General features: G+C 40.5%; 1 pseudogene; it reads right to left on the reverse strand.

The window, feature by feature from the left end:
* The window catches only part of LOC116813811 (phosducin-like protein 3), a 35,322-nt pseudogene extending 23,527 nt beyond the window's left edge, over nucleotides 1–11,795 (reverse strand).
* Nucleotides 11,796–17,363: the final 5,568 nt, after the last annotated feature.

Genomic DNA, 17,363 nt, shown 5'->3' on the forward strand with positions numbered 1-17,363 from the left:
TGTAATTTGTAATAAAACTGTCAGTATTTGGTACGAGTGTTGGCAAAATGTTTTAGTCCAAACACCGCTGCACAAATTAAATAGCTGCTCTGCAGAGGAAAGTGGAACTTGGGAATACTTCAAATGAATGGTGTGTGTGTGGAGAGCTCCATCTTTTCCACCGAAGTGAAACCCTGTTACCCAAGTTTGGAAACTGTTTACACAAAATAAAATGAAATATTAGAACTCTTCAGATGTGCAAACCAAAAATTAAACATGAATAACACAAACTGAGGGAAAAGGCTGTTGCTTTTATCTGAAATAGGCCTTTCCATGTAAATAAAATAGGTGACTTTTTTTTTTTTAGGTTAAAATTTGGTTCATTTTAACTTCAGGCAGTGATTTTTTCCTAATGTTTGTTCACCATTTTCCCAGCTACATCATCCTATCTTCAGAACCTTCTTAGAAACCAAAGGGCCAGGCATCTTCACTCTAGTGAGAAGACAGAAATCCAGAGTGGGGATTTTCCATACCCAAACACATAGTTTGAATTCTGGAAGGAAAGCCCTACAGCCTTCCTTTTCTTAAGACCTGATTAAGACCTTCTTAATCTGATCTTACATTTTCTAATAGCAGAACAATGAAGTTGACATGCAGTGAGAGCCAGCCATGTGAATTTGTTTCGTTCTACTTACTTACCTGAAATTAGGGCCACTGGGGAAAGGAAATATGCACTCTTTCCTGTCTCTGATGATAATAAAATGCCGGGTATTGCTGTTGCTTTCTCCTCTCCTAAACCATTTGACAAAATCATCCCTCCAGCCTCGCACAGGCTTTTCTACTTGCATCTCTCTCTGTCTCAGCCCATTTTTGTGAGCCTTCTCCTTCATATTTTTGGAGTCATTGTAGCTCTTTGACTCTGGTCTTTAAATGATTTTGTGCATAATTACAAACCGTTGAACACATCATAAGCTGATAAATGTCTTTTTTTTTCTTTTTTTTGAGATGAAGTCTCTCTCTGTCACCCAGGCTGGAGTGCAGTGGTGCGAACTTGGCTCACTGCAGCCTCTACCTCCCCGGCTCCAGTAATTCTTGTGCCTCAACCTCCCAAGTATCTGGGACTACAGGTGCACATCACCACGCCTGGCCTTTTTTTTGTGTGTGTGCGTGTGTGTGTTTTTGGTAGAGACAGGGTTGTGCCACGTTGACCAGGCTGGGCTCAAACTCCTGGCCTCAAGTGATCCACGGGCTTCTGCCTCCCAAACTGCTGGGATTACAGATATGAGCCACTGCGCCTGGCCTGATAAATGTCTTTCTTATCAAAATGATAGCATAGCAGTGAAAAGTGTGAGCTCTGGAGTGAGACTGCAATGAATGCAAATCCCTGATGCTACTACTTAGCTACTACTTAATCAAACCTATCTCTCAGGGTTGCTATGAGCTAAATGAGATAATGTTTGAAGATAGTTTAGCACATGGTCTGTTAGACAGTTAATGCTCAATGAATGTTACCTGTTGTTTATAAGTGGGTTACCATTTCTACACAATCTTCTATTTTTTAAAATTCTGTTGGGACTATCATCCCATCCAGCCCTTCATTATCATCATAACTGGGTCATCCTAAGCTATCTCTGCCAGAGAGGTGCTTCAGGCCTCACCTTGCAAAGCACTGATATTAATTCATTTCTTTTTAATGTATCAAGGGACTTTCACTAGCTACTAATTTAGCAGAGCTCAGAGTCTCCCTGTATGTCCTTGAGCTGAGATGTAGGAGATCAAGTACAAAGAAAAAAAATACTAATTGCTTAGCCTTCCAGCTGTTCATTTTCTTGTTTTTCAAAACGGCCCTTAGCAGCAAGCAGGAGACAGGAAAAACGTTGTTCTAAATTGGAGCTTGATTTAATGTGTTCTGGACACAAAACTTTCACTTTCAGCCCTCTTCAAGCCTGAAATACACAAAATACAACCTGTAACGTATTTAGTAAATGATGAGCAGCCGAGAGGTCAAAGACAATCTGGCACTAGAGAAAAATCTGATTTTTGTTCAAAAGTCTCTCTTGCAGCCTGGCTTTTGGCTGGGTGTGCTTGACTGTCGGTTCTGGGAAGGCAGTACCAGTGAGGCCAATATTGTCCCCTTTTGAGCAGGTAGAGGGAACCCTTCCCTGATTCCTTTCTCTGTCTCTTAAAAGACAGTAGGGAGAAAAGTTGTTTATCTGATAAAAATTGTTTATCTGTCTTATTTCTCTGTTTTTGATTCATTGATTTTTATTACAGTTAACACTCATCAAGGGATAAAATCTGGAAACTTATAAAGGATACTTATTACAGAAAAAATTTAAGGGTAAATGCTTTTTTCCTGACTGTCTTTATTCAGAAAAAAATATAGGAAATGTACTTAAGATGAAATAGAGATTTCAACTACTGAACTCATAATTCTGATACTAAACAGTGTTTTACTTGGTCCCTTAATATTTCTGGATGTCTGCTTCCTCAGATAGAAAATGAAGGGCTTAAATATATGAGCTATAAAGCCGCTGTCAGATTTTAAAACTTTATCGTTCTACTAGATGTCTAATTTATAAAGAAATACACTGTCCCCCTCCCCAGACAGTTCCAGATAATGTGCTATTTTTCACAAACATTGCTGATATAGCAGCTATTTTCAGTTTCCAATGAAGTGAAGAACAATGTGACCTATTTAAAAGCTGGCTCATGAAAGAATATTAGCCACCAGTTATCAGTCCTTTTATTTAATTTTCTTGATAAGGACTGTATGATAGAAACATTTATTTGCTGCAAAACTAATAGCAGCCTAGACTGTATTTGATAATACTGTACATGCACTCTGTAATAGCTCTGAGAAATGGATTTCATATTTGTTGCCAATTCAATTTAGATGGGTTGAGAAAAAAGAGAAAATACACTTTTGTGCTCATCTTTCCTGAATGACTAAACAGTTAAAAAGACATATGGTTTCTCAAGACCATTAAAAAACTTTAACTGTTACTTTCCATGTGGATTGCTTCTCTGTGTGGGATCCAGAAATGATTGCTATTAAGATTGTAAGAAATTTCTTTTTTGGTTTTAAGAAAATATTCTTCTGTTCATATACATGCTTTCTTAGAATGAGTTAACAGATATTTACTAAGAAAGACAAGAGAATAACAATAAATGGGAAACCAAATTATTGGAATGAGGAAACAGCAGCATTATTTTAATGAATAACTCAGTTTGTGAATGTAGTTTCCTTAATTTCACCTGTCTAACAACAATCTGGCTATCTGTCTATCTGTGGTAATTAAAACATATTTTTAACATTTTGTTTTCCATTCCATGCTCATGGATAGGAAGAATCAATATCATGAAAATGGCCATACTACCCAAAGTAATTTATAGATTCAATGCTATTCCCATTAAACTACCATTGACATTCTTCACAATATTAGAAAAAACTATTTTGAAATTCACCTGAAACCAAAAAAGAGCCCAAATAGCCAAGAATATCGTAAGCAAAAAGAACAAAGCTGGAGGCGTCATGCTACCTGACTTCAAACTATATGACAAAGCTACAGTAACCAAAACCTCATGGTACTGGCACAAAAACAGACACATAGACCAATGGAACAGAATAGAGAACTCAGAAATAAGACCACGCACCTACAATTATCTGATCTTTGACAAACCTGACAAAAACAAGCAATGGGGAAAGGATTCCCTATTTAATAAATGATGCTGGGAGAGCTGGCTAGCTACATGCAGAAAATTGAAACTGGACCCTTTCCTTACGCCTTATACAAAAATTAACTTAAGATGGATTAAAAACTTAAACGTAAAACCCAAAAACTATAAAAACCCTAAAGGAAAATCTAGGCAATACCATTCAGGACATAGGCACAGGCAAAGATTTCATGATGAAAATGCCAAAAGCAATTGCAACCAAGGCAAAAATTGACAAATAGGGTCTAATTAAACTAAAGCACTTCTGCACAGCAACAGAAACTATCATCAGAGTGAACAGACAACCTACAGAGTGAGAGAAAATTTTTGCAATCTATCCGTCTGACAAAGGTTGGTACAGAGAGTAGAGAGTGGAGTAAATGAGGGAAGAAAAACAACCAGAGTGAGATGGAGGCTGAAGAAGAGAAAAAGGAGGGCAGGGAGAAGGGACTCCTTGAAGATTGGCTTGGCCTAAAGGAGGATGACTACACATTTTGGTTTGCCTGTGATCGTGGTAGTTTTAGAGTGTCCCTTCAATCTAAAATTGTCCAATATGGATGATAAATGGTCACCTTATATACACAAATGCCCCAAATGCCAGTAGCATACCTAACAGTAGGACACCTGTCGTGGCATGCTGACTGTCATGTGGTATATCCAGGGAGGAAAATTGCCCAGCATTTGCAGATATTGGACAACAAATGGTGCCTGTAGGAAGAAAATGTCACTGCATTTTATGGTATATTTGTATAACTTAATTGACAGACTTCTTGTGGCTTAGATATGTAGAGAAAGGATTCTGTATCAAAAATCATAATCTTACTGTTGGATGAGACTTTTCCTTCATCAAATCTGTGCCACTGTGTCTGTCTTCCTTTGCCTCTAAGGTGCCCCAAGGGTAAGCACGCCCTTGTGCTCTCCTTGCCCCTTGAGTGTAGGTTAGCTTCTGTGACTCGCTTCTAGCCAATAGAATGAGGAGAGGTGATGGCATGACTCTTCCAAGATTAAGGCCTAAAAAGGCTCAGGATTTGTGTTGGTGCTCATCACGCCCCACTTTCTCTCTACGGGAAACTGGTGCTGTGGAGAGACCCATGTGGAAAGGAACTGAGGACTCTGGGCAAAAGTCACCAAGGACCGAGGTTGCTGACAGCTGCATGTGAACTCGGAAGCAGATCGAACCTTGCCCAAGCCCACACCTTGTCTACAGCCTTGGTGAGAGACCCTGAGCCAGGGATGCACGTCCAAGCTGCACCCAAACTCTTGACCCACAGAAACTGTGAGATGATGAATGTGTTTAAGCCCCCATATTGTGGAGTCTTTTATTACACAGCAATAGATGGCTAAGACCAGCACTATTTTTATCCCCTTGTGAGTTCATGGCTTGGTCTCCCTACCTCCCACTGACTAAATGTGGCTAAAGCAAAATCCTATAACCAGCTGTCTCTGAACAATATTAACTGAATGCCTACTGTTTACTAGCATGGCAGGAATTCAAAAGAGTTTATGAGGGAAATGGCCACAGTGAGGCAGAGGATTTACATGCAGGGAAGGCTTCATCCTGGCAAATTACCCAGGGCAGACCTTGCCTCCTTCACTGTCTAAAACATCCAACTCTTATAGTTTCAAATCCCCATCTCTTATTGTCTGTCTTATAGAAACCACCCTGACTCCTCAAATACAGCCACTCCATTCCCTATGAAGTTGCTTTTTTTTTTTTGAGAGAGAGTCTCGCACTGTCACCCTGGCTGGTATGCAGTGGCACGATCTCTGCTTGCTGCAACCTCCACCTCCCGGGTTCAAGCGATTCTCCTGCCTCAGCCTCCTGAGTAGCTAGGATTACAGGCGCCTGCTACCACACTCGGCTAATTTTTTTATTTTTTGTAGAGACAGGGTTTCACTATGTTGGCCAGGCTGTTCTCAAACTCCTGACCTCGTGGTCTGCCCGCCTCAGCCTCCCAAAGTGCTGGGATTACAGGCATGAGCCACTGTGCCCGGTGGAAGCTTCTCAGAGATGGTGGGCTTCCTCTAGTTTTCCACTTGACTCTGGTCTTCCTCCTAGTTCCCTTCCTTCCAGGCCTTCCTCCTAGTTCCCTTCCTTCCAGGCAGAGGCTGAGGCCAGGCACACGGTACCTTAGCTCTTACTGTGTTTCCAAAAAACAATGGCTGCATTTTCCTGCAGCTGACTAGTAAAACTCTTGGCTGACTCATTAAATATTTTACCTTTGTTGGTTTTGAAGCACAGCTTACATATTGAGATCCACCGTTTCTCTTTTTGATAAGGACTGTTTTCCAGTTTCACGACATAGTTTACTCTTGAGAAACAACAAAATATGGTGGTTAAGAGCGTGGCTCTGGATCCCAACTTCCCAGTTTCAAGTTCTGGCTCTCAAATTTACCAGCTGTGTGATCTTGGGCAATTTGCTTCACTTCTCTGTGCCTCCATTTACACATAAAAAATTGGATAGTAATGACTGTAATTGTGAACCAAAGAACATGTGTCCCTATTTGGAATTACTAGAAATGGTTAGCCGTTTTAGAATGCCAAACAATTGGGAATACGTGGGCAACAGTCCTGACGATGCTTGGGCACAAGGAAGTTAATATGTGCAAAGTGCTTAGAGCAAGGTCTGGCTCCAAGTGAGCACCTGCGAGCCTTAGCTACTATGATATTATCACAATATCATTTGGAGCAAATATAAAGCAACCATTTTTTAGATCAAAATGCTATTCTGAGCTGGGACTATCTTCTTTGATTTAAATTTATGGAATTTGCCATGAATTGCGAAATAACCCACCAGCCTATACTGGCTTCTTAGAGAGAGCGATCCATGACTCAAATTCTCCAAAAGAAATAAGACTTCTTCCTCTCTGCAAAAGCTTTAGAAGTTACTTGTAGGCAAAGAATGGAGATAAGTTTTGTGTTACTCCAGGAAACAGAGAGGCCACCTATTTAATAGGCAAGATAAGGATACTATAGAATCATTTATCAAACTTTCAAACAACTGCAGTTTGTAAAGTAAGAGACATTGTGGAAAAGTCAGTTCTCTTAGTCAAGGGAGAATGCAATTTAAGTTTCAGTATTCCACATAGAAGAAACGAATACATGCCCAGTGATGATGCATAGATAGTCACAAGGGCCTCATAGATGTTATTAATAGCATTTTCAGTGGACTAAGAAACAGGTATGTATACAATGTTTATGGAAGTGGACAATCTGTTTTGAAATAACAACTCAGAAGCGGTTGCACACACACACATACGCACATGCCTCACAGCTTTGCCAAAAGAGTTGGGTGTTTCTGCTCCTAGGATTCTTTCTTCTGCTTTCCTGATTCTGTCCCCTCTCTCTTGACTTCCTGCTTTCCCTAATCTCAACCAATCTTCCTCACTCCGCTCCCTTGCTCCATTCACATTCTTTTTTTTTTTTTTGAGACGGAGTCTCGCTCTGTCGCCCAGGTTGGAGTGCAGTGGCGCAATCTCGGCTCACTGCAAGCTCCGCCTCCCGGGTTCACGCCATTCTCCTGCCTCAGCCTCTCTGATTAGCTGGGACTACAGGCGCCCGCCACCACGCCTGGCTAATTTTTTGTATTTTTAGTAGAGACGGGGTTTCACCATGTTAGCCAGGATGGTCTGGATCTCCTGACCTCGTGATCTGCCCGCCTCGGCCTCCCAAAGTGCTGGGATTACAAGCGTGAGCCACCACGCCCGGCCTCCATTCACATTCTTAATACAGATACATGCTGATGCTAGAGGGTGTTGGTTAGAGCCACAAGTACTCATGGTGGTGATGAGAATGTGAAGTTTGTGCATAATTTTTCCAGAAGCACAGGAGTAGACATGGAGAGAAAAATCTATGAATGAGCATATTTTATTAAAAAAGAAAAATAAAACTGCAGTAGATCCTAGACCCTTGAAACTCAAATTATGGTTCCTGGAACACTGGTGTTCCAGGTGTCACTTGGGAGCTTGTTAGAAATGTAGGACATCAGACCCCAAGCCAGACTATTGAAACCAAATCTGCTTTTTAACAAGATCCTCAGGGATTTGCATGTATATTAAAGTTCTAGAAGCACTTCCCTAGAAATATGTTAGGTTAAAACTCAAGCTTGAGACACATTTTGCAGTGTCACCATGCTGTACCATCCATGACTTGGCTCACTGCAACTCTGCCTCCGGTTCATCTCTCCTCGCCTCAGCCTCCAAGTAGTGGTATACAGCCCAGACCACCCTGGCTAATTTTTTTTTTTTTTTATAGAGACAGGTTTCACTGTTTAGCCAGGATGGTCTGGACTCTGACCTCTGGTCCGCCCCCTCGGCCTCCAAAAGTGTGGTTATAGGCTGAGCCTTACGGGGTCAAAATCAAGTCTTATACACACATCAGTGAAACATGAAACCTGACATTGTATGGGTTTAAACCGTTTCACCATACAGCTGAACTTTCTTTTTTTTTTTTTCTTTTTTCTTTCTTTCTTTCTCTTTCTTTCTTTCTTTCTTTCTTTCTTTCTTTCTTTCTTTCTTTCTTTCTTTCCTTCTTTCTTTCAGATGGAATCTCACTCTGTCACTCAGGCTGGAGTGCAGTGCTGCTATCTCAGCTGACTGCAACCTCCGCCTCCTGGGTTCAAATGATTCTCCTTCTTCAGCCTCCTGAGTAGCTGGGACTATAGGCACGTGCCACCATGCCTGGCTAATTTTAGTATTTTTAGTAAAGATGCGGTTTCACCATGTTGGCCAGGCTGGTCTCAACTCCTGATCTCATGTGATCCTCCCGCCTTGGCCTCCCAAAGTGCTGGGATTACAGGTGTGAGCCACTGCACCGGGCCCTGAATCATACTTTCTAAACCTTTAGAGACTCAGTTTTCTCATCTATAAAATGGGAATGATAACAATACTATCCCATTGGATATTTAATTGAATTAACAATGTTAGAATACTTAGAACAGTGACTGGCACACAGCAATTAAGCACCATATAAGCATTGGTCAAATATATTTTCCAAAGTCAAGTGTAACATAATTAACAAATTCTAGAACTTTTTAAAATAATTAATGGAATAATTCCCAAAGCCCATTTGACCCATTTTTCCACATTCTAACCCACTGCTCTCTCAACCCTACTTCTAGGCTGCCTCTGAGCTTTGCATATAAGCTTTGTGCTTATTAACCCTGCAGTGCAATTATTTGTTTATTGTCTGGCACAAGAAGGAGATCAACAAATGCTTGTAAAGTAAATAAATAGATATTTGATTTGTCGTTATTTCCAAATCTGTCTCAAAGCCCAGATATTTCTTTGTTTTTCTCATGCATTTTCCTCCTTGTATTGTTAAAGACCAGAATATGCCACCCCAAAACATGACTATGAAGTAATTCAGGATGTGCCACCCAAAAATATGACACTCTTTGATTATTTTAAGCTGAAGCCATTCGAAAACCAGCAAATTCAGGGAGAGGCTTTCTCTGAACTCCCCTTATCTGCTTAAAGACAGATCTTCCAAAAGGATCTCAATTGCCATAAATCCCCTCTCCAGGAAATGTTATCAACCAGAGAGGATTGACTCTTCTCACAGCAGAGGAGACTAGAAGTTGACACTAAATCCAGAAAAACATTGTCCCAAACGGTCATATCTCCCATCTCTTCTTCTACGGCCCCTCATCTTTCCTAAATATCATTTACTCTCCAAGTGACCTATATCTCCCTCCCCTTTCCCTTTTAAGATAATATATAAGCTTTCAAATCTCACTGCTTTTCAAGTACTTTCTTTTTCTGTGATGACCCATGCATATAATATTTAAAATTCATACCTTTGTATATCTTTAAGAAATATTATTTCAGATTCAGGGGGTACATGTGCAGGTTTGTCACATGGATGTATTGCATAATGGTGAGGTCTGGGCTTCTAGTATACCCATCACTCAAATAGTAAACACTGTACACAATAGGTGATTCTCCAATTCTCACTCCCTTCCTGCTCTCCCTGCTTTTGGGATCTGCAACATCTATTATTTTCATCTTTATATCCATGTATACCATTGCTTAAGTTCCTCTTATAAGTGAGAACATGCAGTATTTGATTTTCTGTTTCTGAGTTATTTCACTTAGGATAATGACCTCCAGGTTCACCCATGTTGCTGTAAAGGACATTATTTCATTCTTTTTTATGGCTGTCTAGTATTCCATGGTGTGCACATACACATTTTCTTTATCCAGTTAACCATTGATGGACACTTAGGTTGATTCCATGACTTTGCTACTGTGAATAGTGCTGCAATAAACATATGAGTGTAGGTGTCTCTATATATAGTGATTTGTCTTCCTTTGGGTAGATAACCAATCATGGGGTTGCTGGGTAGAATGGTAGTTCTACTTTTAGTTCCTTGAGAAATCTCCATGCTGTTTTCCATAGAGGTCATACTGATTTAACATTTCTACCAACAGTGTATAAGCACTCTTTTTTCTCTACATCCACACCAACATCTGTTGTTTTACTCTGGAAAAAACCCAAAAAAATTTCAGGCATCTGAAAATAGGTATTGTTAAATAAAAAAATTATTTAATGACACTTGTCATAGCACAGTGAGGCAGACTTTATTCAGGTCCACCACAATAGGTATAGGGACCACAGCAATGGGGTATTCCAGTGAAGGAGAGAGACTGGGCTCAACTCTGAGTACAGCATGGGCAAGTGGGACCTTAGAGCCAAGGAGTAGGGTAGGGGTCAGCAAATGGAAAACTACTAAGAGGGAATATCTGGGGTAAGGTGAATTCTGGCTAAACTGAATTAGCAGGGGTCTTGCGAAAACTGGATTTTACATGGAAGTGCACAGATGGGCCTAGAAGAATATTCAGAAGGCCGAGTAGAGTTTGGCCAAGCAAAGAGTCTTTGTCTGTATCTATGAGGCCTCTAAAAAGGAAAGCAGAGTAAGCTCAGAATAATTTTTAAATGATTCCAAAAAAATAGGTGCATGGAGACTAGATTTTTATAAAGATCAACAGCTTTGAAAACTTCATTCTGTTAAAATCAAGATAATCAGTTTCCCAAGTGATCTCTAAGAATAATATAGGAAGTCATGGGGCTGAATAATAATAATAATAATAACAATAATAATAATAGGAATAATAAGTGGTCACCCCCAAAAAGTAGGTGCATGGAGCTTGTACATATCTTTTGTAAAGAGGTGGGAGTCACAGAAATGAATGACATAAAAATTGTGAGATAGGCAGGAAGTCAGCACTCCTAGGTACTGAGGACGTTCTCTGCACTGGCATACCTTAGCAGACCTTCAGACAAACTTAATGGGGAAGCCAAAGAAGCTTATGCTCAGGGCCCCTCACTTTCACAGGGTACCTTGAAAGGCCCTTGGAGAGGCTCTAGCAATTTTATATTCTTAATTTTATATTATTTTGAGGAGAGTAATTTTAATGAAGTATGTGTAACACTGTATAAAGAAAAATGGACAATTTTGCATTATTCTGTTATTGAGCAAATGGGCTCACTGCTTGACGTGATTAGAAGCCATACTATGGCACCAGCTTTTGAGATAAAAAAGGATTTATTGAGAGGCTGACCAGTAAGGACACAGGAGGCATGGCTGAAATCTGTCTCCCAAATTTGAGTCCGGGACAAGTTTCAAGGGATTGGAAGGCAAGGGAAAGGATTTTGGTGTGGTAAGTTCTGATTGGAGAGCTTCAAATGTGACTATTTTCGGTAAGGTACGTTGAGGCTGATTTTAGCCCTGGATCTTCCTGGCTGTCAGACTCCCTTGCTTTTGAAATGGTTCTGATGTTCAGGTTCCGGTTGTGTCCTGGTCTTCCTGGTTCCACGGGGAGGAATTGTTGGTTTTGGGTGTCAGAGGTCAAATCTTTCCTATTGCACATGCCTGGGCCATATGACTTGCAGTCTTGGCTCTGTTATATCTACAAGGTATTTAGACATTCTGTTATCAATAGGGTAGGCCCAGTTTGAGATGCTCCTGTGGTTACAGCTCTTCCTGGAGAGGACCGCTTACCGCCCCAGTTGTGTAAGTGTCCCACAAACCTGCATCAGCCTCGGCTGGATCATGCTTCCGCAGAGAAACCCTTGTACTCCCTTCTCTCTCCCCCATCCCGGCAGTGAAAGCAGGTTCTGCTTACCAAAGTCCTCTGAGTTCTGAGTGGTTTTGGATTCTGGTTTGTTCTTTGATAAAGACATAAATGACATGACAATTGTTTCCTTGGGCTGGAGTAACGAGCTCACATTCTCAACTAAACTTAAAAGAAATAAATATTTAAAAATCTAGCATTCATGTTACAAAATAAAAGGCATAAGATATGAGAAACTTGGTGTTTTGTTTCACTCTGTACTCAAAGTGTCAATAGTGCTAATGAGGTTATTAAAAAGCTCTCCAGTTACCATGCATAGAGTCACCAGGCAAGCAGGAAGGGTCCACTGTGTTCTGGGAATCCTGTTTCCTGAGGGTCAAAAGCATAATTTTCAAAAAGGTAAAATCACAAAAATAAAATATATGTGTCAAATATTTTATTTAACTCATTAATTAAAATCCACTTAAAATGAGATTTTGATTTGCAGAGATTTATATTCTCTGCCAGACAAAATTCATTTGCATTGTCATGCACGGGAATCATTTGCATTGCTATAGGCAGGAAACATTTGCATCATTAGCCATTTTCTATAACTTAAACCCTATTCCTACAGAGTTGTATAATAGCCTAGTCAAACACAGGCAATCGAAAGTGCACGCCCTGTGGAATTAGAAAATCCCAGAGGGTCTGCTAACAATGTCCTGACCTCCACTGAAAGGACACCAGCAATCACTTTGGTCTGTTTCTAAGACTTGGACCATTTTTCCTACATGAGATATATTATGAAGAGAAGAATGTTTATCAGAGTGTAACCAGGAGAGCAGAAGCTCTTGAAATCATGTATTAATATTATGTGGACACACGATATGACCAGGAATATTTTCAGCCTGGCAAAGATGAGGTGCACTGTGGACAGTGATCCAAGTTATAAAATACTAAAGAACTGTCATGAAGCAAAGGGCTGTCCTTATTTTGTGTAGTTTCAGAGGTCAGAACCAGAGTAAACGGGGTTGGGGGTAGGGGTAGGAGGGGGTAAGAAGCTACAGCAAGGCAGATCTTAACATAGGAAAAACTTATTAAGAAATAGAAGTTTTGGGCCAGGCGCGGTGGCTCAGGCCTGTAATCCCAATACTTTGGGAGGCTGAGAGGTCTCCTGAGGTCAGGAGTTCGAGACCAGCTTTGCCAACACAGTGAAACCCTGTCTCTACTAAAAAAAAAAAAATTAGCCAGGAGTGGTGGCATGCATCTGTAATCCCAGCTACTTGGGAGGCTGAGGCAGCAGAATCACTTGAACCTGGGAGGCAGAGGTTGCAGTGAGCCTAGATCATGCTAAAACACTTCAGCCTGGGTGACAGAGTGAGACTGTCTCAAAAAAAAAAAAAAAAAGAAAAGAAAAAGAAATAGAAGTTTTCATTTGTGGGTTCTCTGTCATTGAAAATGTTCAAGCAGAAGTTATGTAACTTTTTATAGGAATGTGAAAGGAAAATATCTTGGGCTCATGATGGAAGGCAGGTAACTCCTTTATGGAGTTTAAGCTCACTTCCAACAGGGAAGATGAGTTATTTATTTATTTATTTTTTTGTGCATCTAGGATGGTAGAGAGCAGTCTTCAGCCTGAAACCCACTCCTAGGTAAGTAACTGAATTGGGGTTTGGCTTGGCTGAAGTTAAGATTAACAAACAACTGGTCTAAATGTCAGAGGCATTTGAACCAGAGCAACTCCATCTTGAGTAGGGGCTGGGTAAAATGAGGCTGAGACCTACTGGACTGCATTTCCAGACGGTTGGGCATTCTAAGTCACAAGATGAGATAGGAGGTCAGCACAAGGCACAGGTCATAAAGGCCTTGCTGATAAATTAGGTTGCAGTAAAGAAGCTTGACAAATCCCATCAAAACCAAGATGGCAACAAAAGTGACCTCTGATCGTCCTCACTGCTATGCTCACATCAGTGCCATGACAGTTTATAAATGCCATGGCAATGTAAGGAAGTTACCCTATATGGTCAAAAAAGGGGAGGCATGAATAATCCACCCCTTGTTTAGCATATAATCAAGAAATAACCATAAAAATGGGCAACCAGCAGCCCTCAGGGCTGCTCTGTCTGTGGAGTAGGCATTCTTTTATTCCTTTCCTTTTTTTTTGAGCTGGAGTCTTACTCTGTCACCCAGGCTAGAGTGCAGTGGCGTGATCTCAGCTCACTGTAATTTCCGCCTCCCTAGTTCAAGCGATTCTCCTGCCTCTACCTCTCGAGTAGCTGAGACTACAGGTGTGTGCCACTACACCGGGCTAATTTTTGTATTTTTAGTAGAGACGGGGTTTCACCATATTGGCCAGGCTGGTCTCAAACTCTTGACCTCAGGTGATCTGCCCACCTTGGCCTCCAAAGTGCTGGGATTACAGGTGTGAGCCACTGTGCCCAGCCTACTCCTTTATTTTCTTAATAAACTTGCTTTTACTTTACTCTATGGACTCACCCTGAATTCTTTCCTGCATGAGATCCAAGAACCCTGTCTTGGAGTCTGGATCTGGTCCCCTTTCCTGTAACGTGAATTTCCCCTTACCATTAGAGGGCTCAGTGATCATATTGTTAGGGCTTTGTTGTTTGTTCCCATTCGAAGTTGTTGTTTAAGGATCCTAATTCTAGTTTGGAGATGCATTTGAAAGGGTCTTCTCTATTGCTTTTTCTCCCAAATTTTTAATCTTAATTGAGTTTGTCTGTGTGCATTTGCATGAGGAACTAAACTGTTGTTTTGATATGCTAATAAGAGACTGAGTTTTCTTAGCCCTGAAGAGAAGGGGCATTTTGCTCCTCCCAGCCGAAAGGCTTCCCTGGGTGACAGGGGGCTCCATGGGAGTGTCTGGGAGGTTGACCACCCCATGACGTGCAGCAGCCCTGCAAGGGAACCCCCAACAAAAATTAATTTTATAAATGGCTCATCTAGGTAACACATGTAAGGGCTAATCATCCAGTGTTTTGAGCCGTCTCTGAGGTCACAGACCTCTGGAGGGAGAAACTGAGACATATAAAAGGGTTAAAACTACTCAGTGGTGACACACTGTGGAGTCCTGCCCACAAGCAGCACATGTTGATCCACCACACAAAAACCATAGACCATAGCTCAGTTCCTCCATTAAAAAAAAAAAAAAAAGAAAAAAATGGGAAACAATCTAAGAATGAGGAGAAAACAAGGAGAATGACCCCCTTTTGAGCAGTCTGTAGGTTTTATGGCACCTCTACTTGCCAAAGTTTATATAAAATGAAAATAATATGGTCTTTGTGCACATTTACATTAAGGAAAAAAGAGCCCTTGGCTGGGTGTGGTGGCTCACCCCTGTAATCCTAGTACTTTGGGAGGCCGAGGTGGATCACCTGAGGTCAGGAGTTCAAGACCAGGCTGGCCAATGTGGCAAAATCCCATCTCTACTAAAAATACAAAAATTATCTGGGTATGGTGGTGCATGCCTGTAATCCCAGCTGCTCAGGAGGTGAGGAAGGAGAATCACTTGAACCCGGAGATGGAGGTTGCAGTGAGCCGAGATCACACCACTGCACTCCAGGCTGCGTGACAAGAGTGAGACTCCATCTCAAAAAACAAAACAAAACAAAACAAAAGCCCTAAGTGTCAGGCCTCTGAGCCCAAGCTAAGCCATCATATCCCTTGGGACCTGCACGAATGCATCCAGATGGCCTGAAGCAAGTGAAGAATCACAAAAGAAGTAAAAATGGCCGGTTCCTGCCTTAACTGATGACATTCCACCATTGTGAGTTGTTCCTGCCCCACCTTAACTGAGCGATTAACCTTGTGAAATTCCTTCTCCTGGCTCAGAAGCTCCCCCACTGAGCACCTGGTGACCCCTGCCCCTGCCTGCAAGAGAAAAAACCCCCTTAGACTGTAATTTTCCACTACCCTCCCAAATCCTATAAAAGTCCCCACACCTATTTCCCTTCACTGACTCTCTTTTCGGACTCAGCCCACCTGCACCCAGGTGATTAAAAAGCTTTATTGCTCATACAAAGCCTGTTTGGTGGTCTCTTCACACGACTTGCAAACTATAGAGTTATAAGTCCTCATTTTCTTGATTTTTTCTTTTCTGCCTGCTCTGAATCTGCTGTTATTTTTCCTCTCTTTTTGTTTTGTGTGCACCACCATGCACAGCTAATTTTTGTATTTTTAGTAGAGACAGGTTTTCACGATGTTGGCCAGGCTGGTCTCAAACTCCTGACCTCGTGATCCACCCGCCTTGGTCTCCCAAAATGCTGGGATTACAGGCATGAGCCACTGTGCCCGGCCCTATTTTTCCATTAAGATAAAAACCATTGTTTAGATCCAACAAGTTATTTTTGCAAGCTGGTAATTTGTAATTATCTTATGGCTAAAAGTTCTGAAGTAAAAGATACAGGATGTGTGTGTGTGTGTGTGTGTGTGTGTGTGTGTGTGTGTGTGTGTGTGTGTGTGTGTGTGTGTGTGTGTGTGTGTGTGTGTGTGTGTGTGTGTGCATTTTTAGAAGGCCTTTATAATTTCTATAATTTTGTGTTTAATTGGCAATTAGATCCATTTTAATTTCCCTCTAGCATAGGAAACTTTTCTCTTTGCACCTTGTAATGTAAATTTTGGTATTCAACTTTCACCTGAGTTGCTTTTTTAATATACAAATTTAAGGCTATTTAGTTGACAACTGCCCAGGGTTGTAAAAAAGGTTATCAAGAATCTGAAATTCTAAGAATGGAAGTAAAGGGTTTTTATGAATCTATAAAATGTACTTCTATCAGCACGCCTATCTTTTTATGTGTTGTGTACACAACATTTCACTACTAAAAATATGCAAAAGAGCTCTAATTAATTGCTTAAAAAATAAAAGCGCTTAAATCAGATGCTAAAAAGGAAAAGACTAGTCAAATGCTTTTTCAAGTTTATGTAATTTAAGTAAAATCTTTAACAAATAAGCTAGCTTTAAAATTATTGATAAAGTAATATTAGAAATGTCTTAAGAATTGCCAGCATACTTTTTTGTTGGCAGTCATTAATCAAGTAATTTCATACTTATCCCTGCCAAACACTATAAGTGTCAAATTTTGGCACAGGGTTTATGAAACTATAAACCCAGCCCCAAACAGAATAATTTTTCCTTTTGTAATTTTCAATAAATAAGATATTGATATTGGTTTAATGGAAATAGCCACATCTTAAATTTAGTAAGATTACCAAAATTTCTAATCTTGTAGCTTTAGGCAGTCTAGTCCACAGGAAAGAAGGAGGTTTGCTTTGGGAAAGGACTGTTATTGTCTTTGTTTCAAAGCTAAGCTGTAAACTAAGGTTCCCCCAAAGTTAGTTTGGCCTCTGCCCAGGAATGAACAAGAACAGCTTGGAGGTTACAAACAAGATGGAGTCAGTTGGGTCAAATCTTTTTTCACTGTTTCAGTTATAATTATGCAATGGCAGTTTTATAACTTTAAATCATGACTCTCACAGTTTTCCTAAATAATTTGGTAAACAATTAAAATAAAATAATTAGATAAATGTAATGGGCTAAATACTTGTAGACAAACTGGTCATAATTTAGAATGTAAAGTTAAATTAATAAATAAGAT

The sequence above is a fragment of the Hylobates moloch genome, unplaced genomic scaffold (assembly GCF_009828535.3).
Source record: "Hylobates moloch isolate HMO894 unplaced genomic scaffold, HMol_V3 SCAFFOLD_9, whole genome shotgun sequence".
Taxonomy (NCBI): Eukaryota; Metazoa; Chordata; class Mammalia; order Primates; family Hylobatidae; genus Hylobates; species Hylobates moloch.